The sequence below is a fragment of the Ochotona princeps genome, chromosome 7 (genome assembly GCF_030435755.1).
Source record: "Ochotona princeps isolate mOchPri1 chromosome 7, mOchPri1.hap1, whole genome shotgun sequence".
Taxonomy (NCBI): Eukaryota; Metazoa; Chordata; class Mammalia; order Lagomorpha; family Ochotonidae; genus Ochotona; species Ochotona princeps.
Window position 1 is genome coordinate 74,554,786 of NC_080838.1, and position 15,168 is coordinate 74,569,953.

Consider the following 15,168-nt stretch of genomic DNA (forward strand, 5'->3'; position numbering starts at 1 on the left):
AAGACAGTTAAGCATGCATGACTGACCAGATTGAAAGAGGATACAAATAATATACATAGTATATATTAAGATTATATACAATATGTACAACATAATGTAAATCAATAAAGTATTCAATATCAATATATCAATAATATATACTATCAGTGTTATATGTATCTAATATATATCTCTTTACTAAATTATAGATTTCATATACATAACATAACATATAATATGTACATTATATATGTACATAATGTGTGAAGCAACTATCTATACTATATATGCATCTAATATATAATATCTCTTACTAAATTATAGATTTCACTTATGCATACATATATATCTATATATACATATATAACACCTATAACCAATGGGAAGCTGGGCTAGGAATGAAGTTACCAGGATATAAACCTTTGCAGCAACACAGGATTCCCTGATTGTAGGAGGTAGCTTAGCTTAAAGGCAACAGTGCTTTATGTGGTAGGTAAAATATTCTCATAATAAGTATTACTTTTGCGAGAAGCTACCTGAATTCAGTTGATGCTTTTTTGAGTCAAAATATGACACTGAAATCCAATATTGTAATTGATTTAAATTTCTGATTCTTATAAAATGTGGTTATAGTGTTGCAACAGAAAAGCATTCTAAAATTTTGTAACAGTTTCCTGGCCAAGAAAATGATGTGTGTGAAAGGGGAAAAAAATGAATATTACAGAAAGTAAAAAATACTCCGTGACGAAGTGGGAAATGAAAGCAAAATAAACTGAATGGGCTCATTGTGTAAGAAACTCTTCATAATTAAACTGCAGAAGGTGTGAGATTGTGGATGTGTATTGTATATTACTGAGCAACATGAGAAACTTAGGAGAGCCTAACATTGAAAACCTCATGTTTCCTAGCGAGTGCGTATCTCTTTCATGTAAGATATTCTTACAAAATTGGTTTATATAACTTGTCAAAAGGATTTAGAATTTTTAAGCGATGACATTTTTTGCTCTGTTTCTTAAAGAATCTAAAATATATTCTCATTTAGACATGTATCATTCAAATTAAAACCCCCATTGAAAGCAGTTTTATTAAAAGTTGTATCTGCTCATAGAAGCATATGTAGTAAACTTGTTTTCTGTGTATTTTAAATATTTTATTTGAAAGCAACTGCACTAGGCACATATAGTAAGCTAGTTTTAATAATCTGTGAATGTACACATGTGTATGTTTTAGCCCAAGAGAAAATTAACTCATTCTAATAACAAAACCAAAATTGACTGATCAACATACAGAGGTTCCAAACTTGACTTGTGGGCTGAGATACGTCGATTTCTAAGTGTGTAAGCACTTGAGCCCTGTCCTCAGGAGAGCTGTGTTGACATCTGGGTAAACTGCAGCCCACTTCTCTCTTACCTTGCAGTCACCTTGTGTGCTCTAGTAGTTTGGAAACATGAACACAGTTGGGGATCCCTGTGTTTGCAAGGACTCTCCCCTTGCCTCTTGCCCTGGCATCTGAAGGATGTGCTCATCCTCCATTGGAATCCTTCCCTGGTAAGCAGCACCAAGGAGGTGAGGTGTTCGAACTGCTGAGACTAACACTCTGCAGAGGTATACTTAAGAAAACGGGAATCCAGAGTAAAAAGGCACTGTTCCTGCGAGATGGAGCAGACATTTCCTGGTGGTTCCTGTTTCCTGGTTTCCTTGAAGCAAGCTCACGTTACTTCCTGGACCATCATTAGAATACAGGTGCCTTGAGTCTTTCTTGGTTCTGTTTGGCAGAGACTACTTTGTGGTTTAGTCAAAGTGTGGTTGAACACATTTTGATGTCGGATGTTCTTCACGGTGGCGTTGATTTTCCCGGGAATGTATTTTCCCTCTGTTGATAGGAGAAGCTAAGAGGTCCTCAGTTTGGACATTTCTTCAATATTACAGCTTTTAATTCATGGGCTGCTGAGCCCCCCAAAATGTTTGTCGTTGCAGAGTAAATCTTGCATGGATCTGGTAAAACAACTGAAAGATACATCAGAGATATCACTGTGCCAATTGCAGTGTATGCTCAGGCCCGCATCCGGTTCACCACAAGCCCCTCATAGCCTATTTCCGGGACTGTTAGTGCTTTTCTGAGTCCCCTAGCATGGGTATCAGTTCCAAGGACAGTAGTCACAAACTGCTGAAGGGTTAGGGTGTTTCCATCCACCCCATTTCCCTCTCCCAGTGCATTGAGAAAATAGTTGGAGATGCCTTGCAGAAGCTAGCCGGGGGTGTTCACCTATCTTTTGGAATTCTGAAACTTACTGAGAGGCCTTGAGTAAGGAACAGGGTCACTAAATTCAAATTCATTTCCTACACTTTGTTGCCATTGGGGTTCACTCCATGTGTCCTCCGTGTCTGCATGTCAGAAGCCATGTTTCCTACCATTTCAACCTTGATGCCTTGATGAGATCTGTGCTCACTCTTTGCACGGGAGAGCACCGCTCTGGCTGCCGCCACTTCCTTAAGCGCCTAGAGCCCAGCCGTGCTTTCCTGCACCTGCAGCTTCCAGCTCTGTCTTCCCACAAACAAAACAAAAGTTAGAAATCTCTTTTCTCCTCCCCTCCCCTCCCTCCCTCTCCTCTTTCCTCTCCTCTCCTCTCCTCTCCTCTCCTCTCCTCTCCTCTCCTCTTCTCTCCTCTCCTCTCCTCTCTTTTCCTTCCTTCCCTTCCTTTCCCTCCCCTCCTCTGCCTTCCCCTCCCCTCCCCTTTCTTTCCCTTTCTTTTCCTTTCTTTTCCTCTCCATCATTCTCCTCATTGTCCTGGCAAAGACAGTGTCTGTTGGGCTATTTTCAAAGATGTGAACAGTGGATGAGTTCACAGATCTGGACAAAAAAAATGTACTTTAAATTTGCTATTTCACTGATGTTTTTTTCTACCAAAAAAAAAAAAAGGCATTTCCTGCAGTTTCTGACTTTAACTTACGCTACTTTCCAGTCCAGACTTTGATCAAGTAATCATAGACGTCTTTAGCACCTATGCTGGCTCTCAAAAATAGCACGTTGACTCTAGAGTGTCTAATCATATAGAAAATTCTTTCTTGCCTTGACATCAGGGAAGCATGAAGCCAGTTTTTTTCGCATATGTAGATCCTCTCCCTGTGTCGTCCAATGGAAGGTGTAGACCCCGTATGTGTGTAGCTAACCCATGTTTTCTCGATAATTGGCTCCCACGTCGATGTCCAGTTCTTGAGTTGAGCTGGAAAAAAATTTAGGTGGGAAGAGAATTGCTTCTCTCCTTCAGTTAATCGACTTAGATGAGGGAGGAAGTGGAGATTGAAGAGATGAAGGAATGACTTCTTATTTCAGGTCTGGAGTATCTGAAATGCTAGGATGATGAACTTAGTTTCAGAAACTGAGAATGTTTTGAGTCTCTTCAATTCTCCCGTTCATCTAAACATTCCAGAGATCTAAAATTTTCATTTCCCCCCCATCATGGGTTCTTTATGTAAGGCCAATATGTTCCATCATTTATATAATTCAGGAATTCTGCAGAAATACCTGCATCTTGCTATTGTTGAACTTGCCGTGCTTTTAAAGTACATACATACATATATGTACATATTTATGAGTTTCAGAGAGAAGAGGCTAGAGAGGTAGAGAGACAGAGAGAGAGAGAGAGAGAGAGAGAGAGAGAGAGAGGGCACTTTCATCCTGTGGTGTCCTTTGCAAATGTCTGCAGTGGGCCACACGGAAGCCTAGAGCCAGAAGCTTGATCCAGATCTCCCCAGTGGTCCAGGGGCCTAAACACATGGGTCATATCCCTCTGCTTTCCTCGGTGCACTAAAAGAAATGTAATCAACAGTGGAGTGGCCATGACCCCAATTTTCATCCATATTGGATGCTGGCATCGTAGGCCTTGCTTTGTCTGCGACACCACAACAGCAGCTCCGTAAACTTGAAGTGCATTTTGATACAACCCTTTGCACATTTTTTTTAATATTTTTTATATTCTTATGATAGTAAAACAGGTGTAGTTTGTTCAGGGAAAGTGCTGTCTAGACGAAGTGTTTTGAGGAGAGCACAAGGGATGTTACCTCTTACTGCACGCCTGATTTTGTCAGATGGCTGTCCTGTGGTGCTAAACAGACGCTTAATTCCCCGACAATACAGTCACTGCAGTCACTGCTCCTGAGTTTCCGTTTCCCTCAAGAGCTATTATCCTAAAACATTCCTCCTGGCCCCCTTAAAATGTTTTTAATGTTGGTTTTCTTAAGTACAAGACTCAGGAAAGAGTGATCTTAAACATATTAAGGGACTCAGAGAATTATTGAATAGAACAAATTCAAGGAGCAAAGTCAGAGTTTCCGGGAGGAATGCCCGTGAATCTACCAGCAATCACCCTCAATGTTGATGACTGCAGTTGCCCAGCATTGGAATGCTGGTGATCATGGCTTGGAGGTTACAGCATTACCATATCTGGACAGTATACTTGAAACTGCAGGAAAGTCATTAGCTTTGCCAGAAGCAAAATTGTTATATTTTATATTAAGCAGAAAGAAAAATATGAAATCTATAAGTCCATCCTGGTTCCTTACATTGATCACATAAGTCAGGATTATGTCTATGCAGTTGTAGTGTATTTTCAGCCATATATCTTTATTCTACGAGTGGACACAGTTTATTATTTTTTTCCTTTATGGAAAGACAGGGTTTATTACTTGGATTTTATATGATTAATTGCACTCAAAAGAGTATGTACTCCTTGAATTTTGTAAATTCTACTTACCTTTTTTTTGCTTAATTTGAGCAAACATTCCTACATATATGTACTTTCATTTTTTACATTTATTTATTTGAGTAGCAGAGAGAGACTGAGCGAACGCTCATCCACTGGTTAACTCCAATAATGCCCGCAACAGCCAGAGTGCAGCTGGACTCCTGTGAGGGGTTTACACTTAATGCAGCCCCTCTTGTTTGTGCCAAGAACCCAGCCACAGGAGCCTTCACTGCTTCCCAACTTACGCATTGCTGCAGGTGGGACTCAGCAGCCAGTGCCAAGAATCCAGCCTGAGTACTCCATGTATTACGCAGGTGTCCTGATCCGTGTCTTAGCCACAAGTCCAATCTCTGTCCATCCTAACATAGACAGTTTTGAACCAGTTGTTCATAATCATTTGGAAGAATATGCTTTTTCAGATATGTGAGATTTGTGGATGCTTTCTTCGTTTCTCTCTGTATTTGCACTGTCTTCCATGCTTTCCTCCGTCCCTTGCTATTTTCCTTCAATTTCATTTTATATCTCAGTCGTGAGGGATCCATTGCTTTTATACCTCAATTAATGATACACTTACATTTTTAAACCATAAGAGACCGTCATTGGGCGTATGTATTTTCTCTGATTCTCACTTTGATTCTTACACTAGGCTCATCTGTTGTTTTCTTCTGTTAAAGAGCAACCATTTTAGTAGTCGGTATTAGGGGGCAGCATAAGCTTTACTCTGCACTGCCAGCATTCCGTAGGCACAAGGGTTCAAGTATTGGTTGTTCCAGTTCCAGTCATGCTCCCTGCTAATGCGTGTGGCTCAAATGCTTGGGGCTCTACAACACACATGGGGAACTGAGATGGAATGCCAAACGATTGACTTGAGATTGACTTGAGCTAGGCCGAGCCCTGGTCACTGCAGCCATCTGGGGAGTGAACAAGCAGATGGAAGTTGTTTCTTTTGCTTGCCCTCACTGTCACTCTGTCCCTCTCTCCCTCTCGGTGTAACTCTGCCTTGTAAACAAATATATCATTTTTAAAAAAATGCATGAGCAACCATTTTTATATGATTTTATGGTTAGATAATATTTATTTTTAAATGTATAAGTATGCATTTTTAATATATGTAAATTATATATTGTATGCCTCTTTTTTGCCCTGAAATTTTCCCACCATAGTCAGAATGCTTTACATTCTTCCATGTTGTTTTTGGCCATCTAATGTAGTGCTTATTACTGCTACATATGCACTGTGCTTGTCATACCAACTGATACCACTAATAGGAACTCCGATTATCTGACTATCCTATTGGTAGGCATTCTGTATTTAGTCTTAAAGATCTAGAATTGTGATTTTGGAATTCAATATATGCAAGTTTAATTTCGAAAAAGAGGAAAGGAAAGTGACAAATCGCTAGCCCTCATTTTCAGTTACTTTAGCTTTTCCACATTGTGGATTGAATGTATTTTATTATCTACCGAATGAAGTATGTCAAGATGATGTTGTGCAGAGTTTTACAGACATTACATGAGACACAAGATTGTTAGTTTAGCTAAATCTCTGGATTGTTTGAGGCAGACTTTCTGGTTTCTATCTTTTCTGTCACTAATCAGCTTTTTGATTTGGGTAAATGTCCTAGGGCCTCCATTGAACCACCAGTGGAATTCAGTGAAATGATGTCTGTGACAGAGAATGGATATAATAAAGACATGAATTAATATTTGCAGAGTAATTGGTATAATACCTAGCATGGAAAAAGTATTTTAAAAATGTTAGTATAGTGATATGTAAGAAACCTTCTATTAATATTCCAAGTAGTGTGAATCCATGGAATAAACTGTGTGAGGAAATAGTGTTCAGGCTGTATGAATACAGTGCACAGAAGATTTGTGAGCTAAAATAATGGCTAGAACAATTGATTATCAGTAGCAAAAGGAAATGCTTTAAGCTTAGATAAAATGAAGAAAGTTTCATTTCCAATACTGATTAAATCTTCAGTTTTTTTAAGCATTGTACTTTATCTTGACATTGAAGTCCATGTAATTTTGATTTTCTTAAAATTAATCCATTTCATTTCTTAAAATAATTCATAGCAACATAATAGTATCAAAATAGTAGCAATTAGGGGAAAATAGTTTGTATATAGAAAAACATTCAGAATTTTGATGTTCATTAGTATTTACTTGGAAAGGTATGAACTATATCATTGTCATATGTGAATGGCTGTTAATTTGATGTAGTATGAACATTTGCAAGGAAAATAACCAGAGGCAAGTATTTTGACTAGTTGCATATAGTAGCCTCATGCCAAGTGTCTTTGTCAAGGATAACTTTCTGATAATGGCTGCCAACAAACTCCCTAACATTTTGCCAGCACGAGCTGCTTGTCTGTACCGAAGCTTGGTTCACATGAAGCTCTGGTCCTGTGCTTGCTCCCCTGCCTTTTTGCTGTGTTGACAGTAGTTCAAAGATGAGATTCTACACCAGTGAATATGTCTGCAACTCATATCTGATTCACTTAATTAGGATTATTGGATGGTGCCTGCCAACACGCATGTATGTACTTTGCTGAGCAATCCGTGATTAGTTCATTGACTAATCTTGCTAGAGACTCACCTATTGACTGTAAAACACTATGTGGCCTTCTCTTTCTTCCCTATCTTCCCATATGGCAGTCCCATTGTCTGAAATTGAAGGTGAGCATGTTTCAGCAATTGCTTTGTGTACTTTAATATGCAAGGAACTATAATTTCCTTTCCTTATCTGATCCCAGCATTATCTTTATGATATAATATTATCATTGTTGTGTTTTAAGATAAGGAAGTTGAAGTAAAAAATAGGAAGTGGTCTCTCCAGTGCCACCAATCTACTTCTGGAGAAAAAGAATCTAAATGAAGGAATTCTAGGGTTACAGCTATTATATCCTACGACGCCGCACAGCATGGTAAGCGCTGTTCCTTGTGTTTCAACCTGTATTTTTGCAGTCATCCTTGCAAGCTCTATTTTCACGTCCTCCAATTGCTGACTTGCTCTGCTCTCTCAGAGAAGCCAAAGCTGGCTCAAGGATTTTACCCTAACTACAAGGCACTGGAACTGTGTATTCCAGTCCCTGCTTCTGTGGGATTATTCCTGGAGCTAAGAAGTGCCAACAGTTGTCTTTGTTAAAATAATTCCTTGATAAATGGGTTTGATCGTCTCCTCTGTTATTCAGATCAGCATTAGAATCCCATTTCTTACTAGTGATGAACCTGTTGCTAGGAAACTTGTTTTTCTTAGCTTTGTTTTCTGTTTACCATTTTCTTTTTTTCTTTTTTCTTTCTTTTTCGCTGAAGAACCAGACACAGAGCACTAATCAAAGCTGATAGTTTAGGTTTTTCAGAACTCTCAAATAGATCTTATCCTTTAATATAGTCTGGTTAACTAGCCTGCCTCCTTTCTTAATAGTCTTTTCAGACACTGTAATGTTGTCCAAAGTGCTCACTGAATGTGACTGTCTCCATTCTGGAAATTTCATAAATTAACTACTGTGTTGTTTACTGACAATGGAAAATAGTTTTTCAGTAACTCTTTGTGGGCTTAACAATTAACAAGTGTGTACATATAGTCATCTAAAGGATCAGTATAATAGAGACCGTCATGGAGATGTAACGATACAAAGTTTTATGCATCTCTACTTCCAAATCCGAGATGGACTCCCAGCGAAACTGTTCAATATGTCTTGGCAGCAGAATGCTGGATTCTGTGCCATTGTCCATACCTGCAGTGTCAGGATACACTTAAATAGCAGAGTGATGGACTTATGATTGTTTGAAGGACTATGCTATTGTAATAATGTAGCGGGGACCAGTTGGGTGAGGGGAATTGGGGAGGAGGAGTCTCAAGCCTATGGAGCTATTATAAAACACATTATTAAATTAATTAAAAAAGAGTTACTTTGTGAGTTTCTTAAAATGCATTCTGATGGACTTCGCACTCTAAATTTATGATTCAGTACATCTGAGTAAGGGGCCAGGGATTTGCATAGTTTCAAAAACAGCCCATGTTTCTGATGCAGGTGGTGTTTGGTGCGTATTTTGAGAGAAATCACATTTGTTCTGATATTTCTAATCCCATCTCCGTGGGGAAATTGTGACAACTATCAATCAGGTTTTCTTTGCACAACTTCTCCCAAAAGCTCTCTACCAGAACACCTCCTGACAGCCCATTGTTGTGCCATTGCTCATTTTGGTGAATGACGTCCTCTTTCCGTCTAATCTGGATGCTGTCTTCTGTCCACTACTTGCCAGCAAGGTAGTTCTAAATTCTGTTTTTGTGTCTTGCAAGCTGATATGCTCTTTAACTAGAACGTGCTCAGTGATCCATTTCCTCTATGAAACATCAAACTTTCCTGTGGCTCAGCTCAGAATCAGGGCAGCCCTGTTATGTTACTGAACTGTTCAATGATCTCATCGGTATGTGTGATAGAAACGTATTTGCATAAAGCTTCATGTTGTAAGTTGATAGGTGTAGAATATAAAGCATCACTCTGAAGTACCATTGTTCTTTATTGCTATTTTGGGGGAACAGAGTTTTCGAAGCATCCTTGATGGCCTGCCTACTTTCTTCATCTGTCTTTAAACATTGTAATAGTACCTTGTGTAAGTCTTTGCAGCACGTTGTGTAGGTATAGTAGAATAGTGAAACCACTAATGAAAACTCAGGTTTCAAGCAAGCATATGTATGAGTATGCCATTAAATTGCTAATTAAGTTCACTCTGAGTACAGACATGTTTTGGGCAATGTGTAAAGAAATAACATTTCAAGTGGTTTTCCTGAAATTAACCTCCTTCCATTCAAACACCAACTATCTATTCCCTCCCTCCAATATTTATTCTACTACATTGAGCATCCTTTTTTTTAAAGATTTATTTATTTTTATTACAAAGTTAGATATACAGAGAGGAGGAAAGACAGAGAGGAAGATCTTCCATCCAATGATTCACTCCCCAAGTGACCCACAATAGCTGGTGCTGTGCCGATCCGAAGCCGGATACCTCTTCCAGGTCTCCCACGCGGGTGTAGGGTCCCAAGGCTTTGGGTCGTCCTCGACTGTCTTCCCAGGCCACAAGCAGGGAGCTGGATGGGAAGTGGGGCTTCCGGGATAAGAACTGGTGCCCATATGGGATCCCAGCGCGTTCAAGGCGAGGAATTAAACCGCTAGGCCACGCTGCCGGACCTGAGCATTCTTTTTTTTACAGACTTTTAATATTTTTATTTATTTATACTTGAAAGGCAGATTCATTGAGAGAAGAAAGAAGGTCTTCTTGCCTCTGCTGACTCCACAAATGGCTGCAACAGTCTGAGCGGAGATGATCTGAGGCCAGGTGTCACAGGACACAAGCCTTTACAGGGTCTCCAACATGGGCGCTGCATCCTAAGGATTTGGCCTATTCTTTAATAATTTCCCAGGCCACACACGTAGAGAAGAATGGGAAGTGGAGCAGCCAGGACAGAGTGGAGGATGAGCCTGTGGTGCCATGCTGCTGGTCCCTTTATGGAACAATCTGAAATCTATAGAAATAGCTGAAGCTGGGCTGAGTTTCAGTGACCTTATTTTCTCTGAATAAGAATTCCAGGAAGCAGACTAATGAAGTAAAACAAGTAGAAATCAGTCAGTGCAATTGGATATTAAACTCTACAGTGATAACATAAAATTAATTACACTGAATAATTACCGGGGTGCTGAATTTACATTTTCTTTTCTTTCCTTTTTTTTTTTTCTTGTTTTTTTGCACTGTTAGGACTTTTGGTATGCCTGTGGAAACTTCACTTTAACCATGAGTCAGAGTTCCAGTGATTGTCAACAGGATTATAAACCATTTATTGATAAGGACCTGCTATTCCCAAGGTTTTAGATTCTACTGGTTTCCCAGGCTATAAAGCAGGGAACTTGAAAGGAAGTGGAACAAGCAAGACTCAAGTCAACATCCATATGGGATGCCAGAACTGGCAGGGGGAAGATGCGCCAATTGAGCTATCTTACTGAGCCGCAAAGTATATGAATTTAAGGAATCTCGGTTGGTATTCAAATAATTCTTATTTTTCCATAACAGAATAGTAGGTGCCATTTTGAAAGGAAAGCTGAATATCTTAGTGTTTTAAAAATCATTTAAGATAATTTTCCTAGTAATAGTTTATTCACATTAAGTCTGCATTTCATGGTAAATGCATTTCATGAATCTTTGATATGCTATTCATATAAAAACTTTCTGCTTCTGAAATATACTTTCATTCAGAAGAATAAATTAAGAGATTTTTAAAAGTTATGCCTGTTGGTGACAGAGCTGCTCCCAATGGTTTTATTTTCAGGCACTTCAGAAAACTAAAGCTTGCAAACAAAAGCACGCTGAGGTTGCTGTAAGTTTTCCCAATGCAGTAACATTAATACCCTCAAATGAAAGCAGACGTGCGATTGTTTATGATATTTATAGGTATTTCCCTAGGGATTAACTTAGAAGCATGAGAGATTTGTCCCTAAAGTCAGTGAAACTACTTAACATAATTGATGAGTACACTAAACCTTAAACAACTCTGTGCTTTTTATGATTTATTTGTTTAGTTTATTTTAAAATTTTTATGATGTTCACATAGTTCATCAGAGTGTGGAGGGCGGAGGCTTAGGGGAAAGTGGATGACATTACTGTTTTCAAGTTTTCTTTTTCTTCCTCCTGTATCTGGTGAAGTAGGAAGATAAGGGCAGAAGCAGGATCCAGTCTCCCAACCGCCTCATTATCCAGGGATGGGCAGTGGCCACCTGGTGTCATCCCAGGGTCCCCAGTGTTGTGAGGGTCCTGCTTAAGTGGGTTTGATAGTTCTGACATGCTGTTTATCTCACTGATCTAAGGATGAGGAAATTCTTCCAAGCATCTTGTCTCAGGCTGTCACAGACCTGATCCTTGAGTGTGCTTGCCAGTACAATGTCTGGCTCACTGTCACCTTCATCAGCCTACACACGCACTAGTAATTGCAATTGCTGGAGCAGTTCTGTCTCCAGCCTCATCTCTTATGCAAAACAATGGATGCTGATGCCCAGACAGTTGGCCTTCACATACACTAGTAGGAATTGCAGCCTAGTTAGAGTGACCTCCAATAACCCCCAGCAGGCCTGCCCCGAGCCCTGGTTCCTGTGCTTGCCAGTATGTGCAACAGCCTGGGTCAGTCTCTCCCACATCCCAACTCCCATACACGAATATGGGTGTTGCAGCCTATTTCAACTCAATAAAACCCAACGTCCAGCCCACACTTCTGCTGGTGGGTGCTATTGCCTACCAACCCTGACCCTCCCCTTTCCTTGGTTTTCATGTTCACCAGTGGGAGTTGAAGCCCTTTAGAAAAGTGCCCAGTTTTCCTCCTGGGTCCACTCCCAGCCCAAGCTCTTTTATTATCCAGGGGCTTCTGCAGTCTAGCATGATAGCAGTTGCCCCTTAGCAGCACTTGCCATCTGATGCTGTGGCAAAGCCCAACCAGACTGCACTTACTCTGGCTCATGCATGCACCAGTGGATACAGACGGCTAGCCCAGCCTGGCTCTCCCCTAGTCCAGTTCACATGTAGGCCAACCGTTGTAGCCCTGCCCAGCCTGGTCTGTCCCTAGTCCCATTTCTCATGCTCACTAATGGGAACAATGTCCCTGCAGGGGAGCCTGCACTGCCCCCCTCACAAGCTCGCACCCCTCCCCCAGAGGCTCACGTGTACTGGTAGGTGCTGTGGCCCAGTTTGGCATGGCCTGCCTTACCTCAGCATTTGTTAATGGGTGCTGTTGTCTGGTTATGCCATGTCTGTACCAGATTTCAGCTCATGCTGGTGGGTGCTGTAGGTTAACCTGGCACAGTCATCCCCCAGTTCCCAGCCTAAAGTGAACTGTCTGGTGTTATAACCCAACCCAGCCTGTCCTGCCCCCATCCAGGTTCTCAGATCTGGCAGTGGGTGTTATGATCTGGCCCAGCCTGGCCACAACTCTGTTCTTAAAGCATCGGCCATTATTTCTAGTCTTACCTTTTCTTTTGTCTTTTTTGCCCCCTAAGATTTGTTTATTTAAGTTATAAAAAAAGAGGGCGAGAAAGATCTGTCTTCCAACTGTTGGTGCCCCACACCTTTCCCCACCACCCCTCTCCCACCTCCCATGGCCACCGTGATGGAAACTAGGCAAAACCCAAAGCCAAGATCCAGGAAATTCACCAGTTTCTACCATGTGGGTGCAGGAGTCCAAGGACTTGGGCCATCCTTCGCTGTTTTCCCAGGCACATGAAGAGCAGCTGAATGGGAAGTGGAACAGGCTGGACTCATTCAGTGTCCACATGGGTTGCTGGCACCACAGGTAGCAACTTTGCCTGTTACAACACAACACTGCCCCCTTATCTTTTATACTTAAAAAAATTAAGATTTATTTATTTTTACTTGAAATTCAGAAAGAAGGAGATACAGAAAAACAAACAAACAAACAAACAAAAAAACAAACTTGCATTCTATGTGTTGGTTCACTCGCCAAACTGGTTCCATGACTGAAACTAGGCCAGTCCAAGACCTGCAGCCAGGAGCTTCTTTGCGATCTCCCACGTGATTGCAGTTGACCAAGGCCTTGCGCAATCCTCTGCTGATTTCCAAAGTCATCAGCGAGGAACTGGATCAGTTGTGGAGCTGTTGAGACATGAACAGAATCTGTAGCGAAGGCCCACGCAACAGGCAGAGGACTAGCTTTCAACACACCTTACCGATCCCTCTACATTCAAGTCACGGTGCTGACTTGAAATCAAGAGAGGTAGTATGCAGTGTTGGTTTCTATGGGGCAGCAGAGGAACTAAATGTTCTGCAACTAGGTATTCAGGAGACTCTCCAGAGCTCCTTCTGATACTTAGATGTGAAATGAAATTCTTGACTCAGAATTGTTTACTCCTGTGTAAAGATGACCCTTGGGCATCTTGACAAGTGGCTACTGTTTTGTTTGGTGGGAGAATCACATTAGTTGGGGCTATAGCTTTAGTCTGGTTTGACAGCAAACTGCTCTCCATTGGACTTACTAAGTGAATTAATTCTTGGCACTCTGAATGCGTTCAACTTCTTTTAAAGATGTTGACAACGGCAATGATGATTATGGCAAAATTATTTTACTCCATTCCAAATTATCCTAAATTTCATAAAAACATAATAATTGAGTTTCTAAAGAATACATCTAAAGTATTTTTGGTGGAATTAACAGCAGACTAAGAATCAGCCTTTTTTTTTTTTTTTAAGTGTTCCTCTTTCCAAGCAGCAGTGAAATGGTCATTGTCCTCCACCTTGTGGCCTTTCACTCTGAAAGCCTAAGGTTATATGAGACTTTTTCCAACCCACAGATCATCTTTTTTTTTTTAACCAAAAAATTTCTCCAATGAGTTACTCATCCTTGCATAGAAACAGCCCAAAGCACCACAGTTCCTCATTTTTACTCCTCCCATCGACTCTGAAGATTATAACTCAGATGCAAATTTTATGCAGAGTTAATAGGCCAGAGATTTAAATTCATAGTTGTCTTACCTTGGCAGCCAAGGAACAGTGAGTGACATAAATTTAGCTAGAATATACTCGAAGCATGTAGAGACCCAGTTTTGTCGTTGAAAAGCGCTGCTATCAGGAAGGGTTGTGACGATACATCTGGCTCAATTTCTCTGAGATTTGCAGCTTGATCTTCTTCTGAGTCTCTCTTATGTCAAACTGTAATTCTCCCTTCTTAGCATACTGTCTGTGGAAGCCCCAGATTTTATAGATGTGTCCTGCAGCATCCAGAAGGCAAGAAAACTTTTCTTACTCCCTTTGTCAGTTGTGCAACTGATGTATTTTGGATACAGAGTGGCTTAAAATCTTAAGCTTTTTATTCATTTTCATGACTGTTTTGATGCTAACTCTTGTGTAAATTTATTTTCTCTTTGGCTAGTGTTTGTAATTTCTTTGGACAATTATGTTGCCCTTCCCATCAGTCTGCACCTATTTTTTTTTTCTTCAGAATGAAGCTCTCTTTTATTTTTATAAAAAAACACTTTAAAAAGATTGGTTTATTTTTATTGGAAAGGAGATTTACAGAGAAGGAGAGACACAGAGAAAGATCTTCCATCCATTGACTCACTCCCCAAATGGCCACAATGGCCAGGGCTGAGCTGATCTGAATCCAGGAACCAGGAGGTCTTCTGGGTCTCCCACACAGGTGCAGGGTCCCAAGGCTTTGGGCCATCCTTGACTGCTTTCCCAGGCCACAAGCAGGGAGCTGGATGGGAAGTGGAGCTAGTACATGAACCAGTGCCCCTAAAGTGTCCCAGTGCTTGCGGGGAGGGGGGTTATACCAGTGAGGCATTGTGCCAGGCCCTTGAGAACTTTTTCTCATCTCACCCAAAGGTATTCTGGCATCATATATCAGAGACATAGTGTATAGGAAGCCAGCACTTAGCTGA

At 40.6% G+C, this 15,168-nt stretch overlaps 1 protein-coding gene across 3 annotated transcripts in view; it reads left to right on the forward strand.

Annotated features, from left to right (window-relative positions):
• Window positions 1-15,168, forward strand: part of EPHA5 (EPH receptor A5) — a 336,440-nt gene that overhangs the window by 180,897 nt on the left and 140,375 nt on the right. The window lies entirely within an intron of this gene.